The sequence below is a fragment of the Schistocerca piceifrons genome, chromosome 2 (genome assembly GCF_021461385.2).
Source record: "Schistocerca piceifrons isolate TAMUIC-IGC-003096 chromosome 2, iqSchPice1.1, whole genome shotgun sequence".
NCBI classification, from domain to species: domain Eukaryota; kingdom Metazoa; phylum Arthropoda; class Insecta; order Orthoptera; family Acrididae; genus Schistocerca; species Schistocerca piceifrons.
Window position 1 is genome coordinate 95,064,308 of NC_060139.1, and position 7,316 is coordinate 95,071,623.

The 7,316-nt window shown below is 48.2% G+C and overlaps 4 non-coding genes across 4 annotated transcripts; 2 read left to right on the forward strand and 2 right to left on the reverse strand.

Annotated features, from left to right (window-relative positions):
- Positions 1-357: 357 nt before the first annotated feature.
- On the reverse strand, positions 358-429 carry Trnaq-uug. The gene has a single exon. It is a non-coding gene; the product is annotated as a tRNA-Gln (tRNA).
- Positions 430-986: 557 nt separating this feature from the next.
- On the forward strand, positions 987-1,058 carry Trnap-ugg. The gene has a single exon. It is a non-coding gene; the product is annotated as a tRNA-Pro (tRNA).
- A 507-nt stretch (positions 1,059-1,565) lies between these two features.
- Positions 1,566-1,637, reverse strand: Trnaq-uug. Its single transcript has one exon. It is a non-coding gene; the product is annotated as a tRNA-Gln (tRNA).
- A 557-nt stretch (positions 1,638-2,194) lies between these two features.
- Trnap-ugg lies at positions 2,195-2,266 on the forward strand. Its single transcript has one exon. It is a non-coding gene; the product is annotated as a tRNA-Pro (tRNA).
- Positions 2,267-7,316: the final 5,050 nt, after the last annotated feature.

Genomic DNA, 7,316 nt, shown 5'->3' on the forward strand with positions numbered 1-7,316 from the left:
GCCGTCTCCGCTTACTTATATCTATACGTAAAGACTGGCACGTACAACGATTCTATTCGTTCCCCAGGAACTAGTACATCGCATGCAAGTTTGGTAAATGCATGCGCATGCAGCACCCAAAACGGTGAGATGTCTTTCCTGCGGGGAGGAACAGCTGAGGTCGTCTTCTCGCAGTTGAACCCCTTACGTCCCGTTATTAATCCTAGCAGCAAAAGCATAAGCATTTGGAGCGCTCCCCATTCACGTGTGAACTGCTATTAACATTTTGCATTTCATGATCCTAGTTAAATTTCTGCATATACAATTCCAACCACCGGCTCGTACACATTTCTAGAAACGATCGCAAAACACAGCGTCAGGTTCCACCGAGACTCGAACTCGGATCGCTGGATTCAAAGTCCAGAGTGCTGACCATTACACCATGGAACCGGATGCCTGTAGCGCTCTTAAATTCAGTGGTATCATGTAATTAAGCCGATAAGATGCGATGTTATTACACGTATGGTCCTCAGGAAGTGTTTGCGTGGCTAATGAAGCAACCAAGTAGGCTGGAAGTGGAAGGAGCACCGTCGAATGTAGCGAGAATTCTTGCCAGTATTCGTACATGAAGTGATGTCGAAGGATCAGGTAATCAAAATCGCGAAACAGCCACTTTCGTATGGCGGATGCTTTGTGCTGGAAGCAGCCTAGCTATGAAAACAGCTATGGACACAGAGTACTGTCGAAAACTGCGTGCTGACACAGAACGCTACGTAGTGGGCGGATTGTTCGTGACACGATAAAATTTGCACTACACACGGTCGAAATACTGTCACACAACTCAAGCAGCTCTTTCAGCATTCACATACACTGGTGTTCAGCACAGCGCATGTTTTAGGTGTCAGATTAAGAAACATCTTTGAGAATATGGTCCAGCTAGGATGCTGCAACTAGCAAGTGCGGCAAGATCTCAGTAGGTGGCGGGGTGCAGACTTGCTTACTTGTGCGGCCTGTTGGTCTAAGTGTATGATTCCTGCTTTGGGTGCAGGAGGTCCCGGGTTCAAATCCCGGACAGGCCCTACTTTTCACTTTCGCGACAACCCAGCACTACGATAAACTTGCGAGTCTCTGAAAGTAAGCCATGCAGCAGGACAAACTGCATGTCGGGCCACCGGCCCATGAGACTCTCAGGTGCGTCTTATGGAAAGCAATCTACGTGGCAGGATTAAGCCGTCTCCGCTTACTTATATCTATACGTAAAGACTGGCACGTACAACGATTCTATCCGTTCCCCAGGAACTAGTACATCGCATGCAAGTTTGGTAAATGCATGCGCATGCAGCACCCAAAACGGTGAGATGTCTTTCCTGCGGGGAGGAACAGCTGAGGTCGTCTTCTCGCAGTTGAACCCCTTACGTCCCGTTATTAATCCTAGCAGCAAAAGCATAAGCATTTGGAGCGCTCCCCAATCACGTGCGGACTGCTATTAACATTTTGCATTTCATGATCCTAGTTAAATTTCTGCATATACAATTCCAACCACCGGCTCGTACACATTTCTAGAAACGATCGCAAAACACAGCGTCAGGTTCCACCGAGACTCGAACTCGGATCGCTGGATTCAAAGTCCAGAGTGCTAACCATTACACCATGGAACCGGATGCCTGTAGCGCTTTTAAATTCAGTGGTATCATATAATTAAGCCGATAAGATGCGATGTTATTACACGTATGGTCCTGAGGAAGTGTTTGCGTGGCTAATGAAGCAACCAAGTAGGCTGGAAGTGGAAGGAGCACCGTCGAATGTAGCGAGAATTCTTGCCAGTATTCGTACATGAAGTGATGTCGAAGGATCAGGTAATCAAAATCGCGAAACAGCCACTTTCGTATGGCGGATGCTTTGTGCTGGAAGCAGCCTAGCTATGAAAACAGCTATGGACACAGAGTACTGTCGAAAACTGCGTGCTGACACAGAACGCTACGTAGTGGGCGGATTGTTCGTGACACGATAAAATTTGCACTACACACGGTCGAAATACTGTCACACAACTCAAGCAGCTCCTTCAGCATTCACATACACTGGTGTTCAGCACAGCGCATGTTGTAGGTGTCAGATTAAGAAACCTCTTTGAGAATATGGTCCAGCTAGGATGCTGCAACTAGCAAGTGCGGCAAGATCTCAGTAGGTGGCGGGGTGCAGACTTGCTTACTTGTGCGGCCTGTTGGTCTAGGTGTATGATTCCTGCTTTGGGTGCAGGAGGTCCCGGGTTCAAATCCCGGACAGGCCCTACTTTTCACTTTCGCGACAACCCAGCACTACGATAAACTTGCGAGTCTCTGAAAGTAAGCCATGCAGCAGGACAAACTGCATGTCGGGCCACCGGCCCATGAGGCTCTCAGGTGCGTCTTATGGAAAGCAATCTACGTGGCAGGATTGAGCCGTCTCCGCTTACTTATATCTATACGTAAAGACTGGCACGTACAACGATTCTATTCGTCCCCAGGAACTAGTACATCGCATGCAAGTTTGGTAAATGCATGCGCATGCAGCACCCAAAACGGTGAGATGTCTTTCCTGCGTGGAGGAACAGCTGAGGTCGTCTTCTCGCAGTTGAACCCCTTACGTCCCGTTATTAATCCTAGTAGCAAAAGCATAAGCATTTGGAGCGCTCCCCATTCACGTGTGAACTGCTATTAACATTTTGCATTTCATGATCCTAGTTAAATTTCTGCATATACAATTCCAACCACCGGCTCGTACACATTTCTAGAAACGATCGCAAAACAAAGCGTCGGGTTCCACCGAGACTCGAACTCGGATCGCTGGATTCAAAGTCCAGAGTGCTAACCATTACACCATTTTTTTTTTTTTTTAAATGCCTGCAATTCAGTCTCAGCTCATTATGAGCAAATGAAAGCGTAATTATTGTTCCTCTAACAAATATATCTATTGAAAAAAAAAAAATATTAAGGAACATCCACAACACAGCCACTTCAAAAGAAGTACACTACTGAAATTAAAATGCTAAAACATGACTATATAATGTAGACTGCTTTGTGAAAAAAAAAAAAAAAAAAAAAAAAAAAAAAAAAAAAAAACACGGAAACTTCAGTCCTGGTGTAGAGAAGAAACATACATAAAGGCGGCAAATCCAGGAACAGTATAAAAGAAAATGGCTCACACAGGTGACCTTAGCCAACACCCTCTCTTTCAAATGTCAGGCTAAGCATATTGGCAAAATCATCTCGGAGGCCTGGCAATCGCAAGCGCTGCCAGTAAGCAGTAAGCATGTACTGCCGAAACGCTAGGTGTCCATCCTCTTCATGACAACTGATGACAAAATGTACGAAATGGCCAATCAACCACATGACGGTATGGAGCTTCGTTCGCGGAAAAAAGGAAGAATCGGGCCGGACAATGATGTCAATAGTATAAGCGGCTTCAGCAGACCTAGTGACAAAGGCAAGTTGTTTCCTGAGCCAACGCCAATTAGCAAGGTGCCCACAGCAGGTGAATCGATGTTCAAGGGTATCCACGAGACCACACCGAGTACAGGTGTCCGTGTCAGAAAGACCAATATGGTGCAGTCGTACATTGGTGGGAACCAAATTATTTATTACCCTATACCACGTGGACGCCACGGCCATAGAGTGGATCGGCAGACTAACATTCTTCCAGACGTTCCTCCAGGACACAGATGGAGACGCCAGTTCTATTGGATTGGGACCGGCCAGCCCCTCCCAGCGGGCAATCAAGCCCTTGGTCGTTGGCACCGGTCGCCGCAAGAAGACGTCACCGAGGTAACTCACCGCAATGTAAAATTCCCGAATGTGTTTCAACTTAAAATTTAGGCGTCCGACATCGACAGGTGGAGCAAGGCTCGCCGGACGCACAACAGTAAAAAGCCTGGATGTAATTGAAGTCACTTCTTGCGTAACAATTAGAGTCGTTCGGCGGACGTACAAAGCAGACGCCTTGCGAGTAATGTCAGAGAGGCCCAAGCCTCCGGAGATACGCGGTTTCGTCATTACCTCGTAACGTAACTTGAATAGATGGCCCTTCCATATAAACCTGCTAGACAATTGGCGCAACCTTTTCGCCACCATCATGGGAAGTGGGAACAGATGAGCAACATAATAAGCTTTACATAGAACGTAGGTGTCTAAAATTCTGACTTTTTGCAAAATGGTAGCAGAGCGCTGCTCATGGACCATCAGAGCCCCCTGTATCTTCTCGGTGACAGATTTCCAATTGAGAGCCGCCATTTTTAGAGGACACCGATCAATGATAATCCCCAAGGACGTATGGCGATCGACAACAGTGGCCCAAGGGACGTCAGCATCGCGAAATCCTCGAATATCAAGGAACTTACATTTACCCTGATTGAGACGCGCTCCAGAGACACGACAGTATGCATCAACTGCCCCTTTCAACAACGGGATATCATCACGTTGACGGAGGAGAACAACGACATCATCCGCATATGCCTTAACCGAGAGCTTCCCACCAGAGAGGGACATACCCTGAAGCTTGAGAGCAATAGTCCGAAGCAGCGGTTCCAGGGACAATACGAATAAAGACATAGAGAGCGGACTACCCTGAGGCACTCCGCGGCGGATAGCAATGGGCGGCGTCAGCTGCCCATTGACTGACACCCGAGCTGTTATTCCCCTATACAAATTGCCAAGAACACCACGTGATGAAGCGTTAAAACCTATTGTACCTAAAACACGATCTAAAAACACATGACTGACGTGATCAAAAGCCTTATGAAAATCAAGGAAGGCAAAGGCACAATGTACGTTTGTAACCGCCGCAACCGAGACAACATCCCGATATTCGGCTACTGGTGTCAGAATAGATCTATCATGAAAACAACATTGATGTGCACCAATCACACCCCGAAGCAGAGAGGACAACCGGCTATTGAGCGCTCTAGCAGCTGTCTTGTAGTCAAAATTCAGCAATGTGAGCGGACGAAGATTGGCAGCAGATAAACGACCAGAAGACTTCGGAATTAAAACAATTTTCCCTACTTTAAAATCGGCAGGCACATCCATCCCCCTGACAATCTCATTTAAAATCTGCGTAAAAATGCCACCCAAAAGAGGCCAAAAACGGAGATAAAATTCTTTAGGCAGGCCGTCTGGACCCGGCGATTTACTGGACGGAGAGCGAGCAATAAAATCGAAAACCTCATCTACCTGGAACTCCCGGAGAAATTCGCCGTTCGCGTCAGGCGCGATCGTCGCAGTTAGATCCCCAAAGACATCGTCCGAAAGAGACTCACCAGAATCATCGGCAGAATAGAGACTAGTGTAATACTGGTGAAGAGCACGAACCATTTCCTCCTGTGCAATAAGCTGTCGCCCATCATCCACCGTAAGAGAAGAGATGAAGGAGCGACGACGACGAGTGTGATGCCGTAGCAGGTGGTACAAGGATGTCAGTTCACCTTCAACAAGAGAGTGACGTTTCGACTTAACTCGCAGACCATCCATCTGTCGTCGTTTAAGGCTCAAGAGCTTGGCTTTAATACGACGAACATCATGGATCCGCAGAGGAGAGGTACCCGCTGCGTCATATAGTTCACGCAGGACAGAGTAGTAATATTCATACGTGTTCTTAAAATCACGCGCCCTTGCAGCACAGTAAAAAATCAAAGTCTGACGAATCTTGGGCTTGGCAAACGCAGTCCACCAAACCAGCAAGGAGGGGTATCGCGGGACAGAGCGAAGACATCGCTCCCACACGCCACTTATAACATCATCCATAGCACTGTCGGCAAGGTGGGAAACATTTAACATCCACTGGGAACGATAAAGTTTTGCAGGTTGGTGACTAAGATTTACAGTTGCAGTAAAAGCACAATGGTCAGAAAAACTAGTAGGAATAACATCGACAGAAAGAATTTTATCACATAAAAAATCAGATAAATAGAATCTGTCGAGTCTACTGCATGAGGACGCGGTAAAAAACGTATATTTCACCAGGGTTGGATATTTGTGTTCCCAAACATCACGCAGATGCATCGTACGAACTAAGTCATGTAAATCACGGCAATAATTAAAATTGGGGGACTGGTCTTCAGGGCGTAAAACACAATTAAAATCGCCTCCGAGCAGGAGACTCCGAGGACTCTGGCGCAAAAGATAAATAAGCTCTTCTTTATAAAAGCGCGATCGAGCCACAGTGTGACCCGAACCAGAGGGGGCATACAAAACAACGAGGCGGAGATCAAAAAGACGACAACCAATCCCACGGCCAGAGTCAAGGAATTCAATGTCAGTAATAGGAATGCCCTCTCGAAAGAAAAGAGCAGTTCCCGTTGAATATTCCGGCGCGACATTAAAAACAGTTTGAAATCCAGGTAGAGAGAGATCAGAAAACAACACTTCCTGCAAGAACACTACGTCCGCACAGGCGTCGTAAATAAACTGCCGCAAAGAGGCAATGCGAACGTCGGACTCAATACGGTTAAGATTTAAGGTAAGAAAGGTGTATGCTTGAACCATAGAGAGAAAAGCGAAAAAGGAAATCACCTACACCGACGCACCAACGTCACAGTCCATAGCAGGGGAGACGGAGGCATCCGAGGGAGGGGGACTGGTACCCCGTTCCGCGGATCCCTTACGCTTCGGTTTTTTACGAACAGCATTAACGTTCGGCTGAACGCGTAACTTGCGTCGGCTGACGGGCAAGGAAGCTTCAGCCGCCGGTGACGTAGGAGGGTCAAGTTCTGTATCCGACACCACCCGCGCCGGTCCACATGCGGGATCCGGGGTCGCGGGGGGAAACTCCGACAAAACGGAATGGTCAACACTTACACTAGCTTCCGGCAAACATGGACTGCACGGAGGCGAATCGTGAGCAGGAAGGTCCGAGGCCGCAATGTTGGACGGAAGCGGAGCAGCTCCGCTGGCAGAGGTATGGGGCAGCGAAGCAGGAAGTTGTCGCGGCTCCACTTGTTGTGACATCGAAGTCGGTTCGGAAGACGGCGCCAACAGGCCCGACCGACGATCCGACTCGAGAGAAGCTGCGTCGGAGGCCGGAGGGGCGCCAGCAGCCGCCACCGTAACCGTTACCTCAGGAGAGCAGGGAGCAGCTACAGTACACAGTGGCTCGGAGGATGCCGGTCGCTCGGACTGGGGCATCTCAGGGAGATCCTCATCCGTACTATTTCCATCGTGTGGGCGACGCCTCTTATTATTCAAAAGTGGCACACCCACCTGAGGGACAGACGGAACAACATCAGATTTAGCACGCAAAGGAGGAAATTCTGTGTCAGGGGTGCGCAAAACCTGTGGCGGAGCGCTACTACCACTGGACTGTGCTAC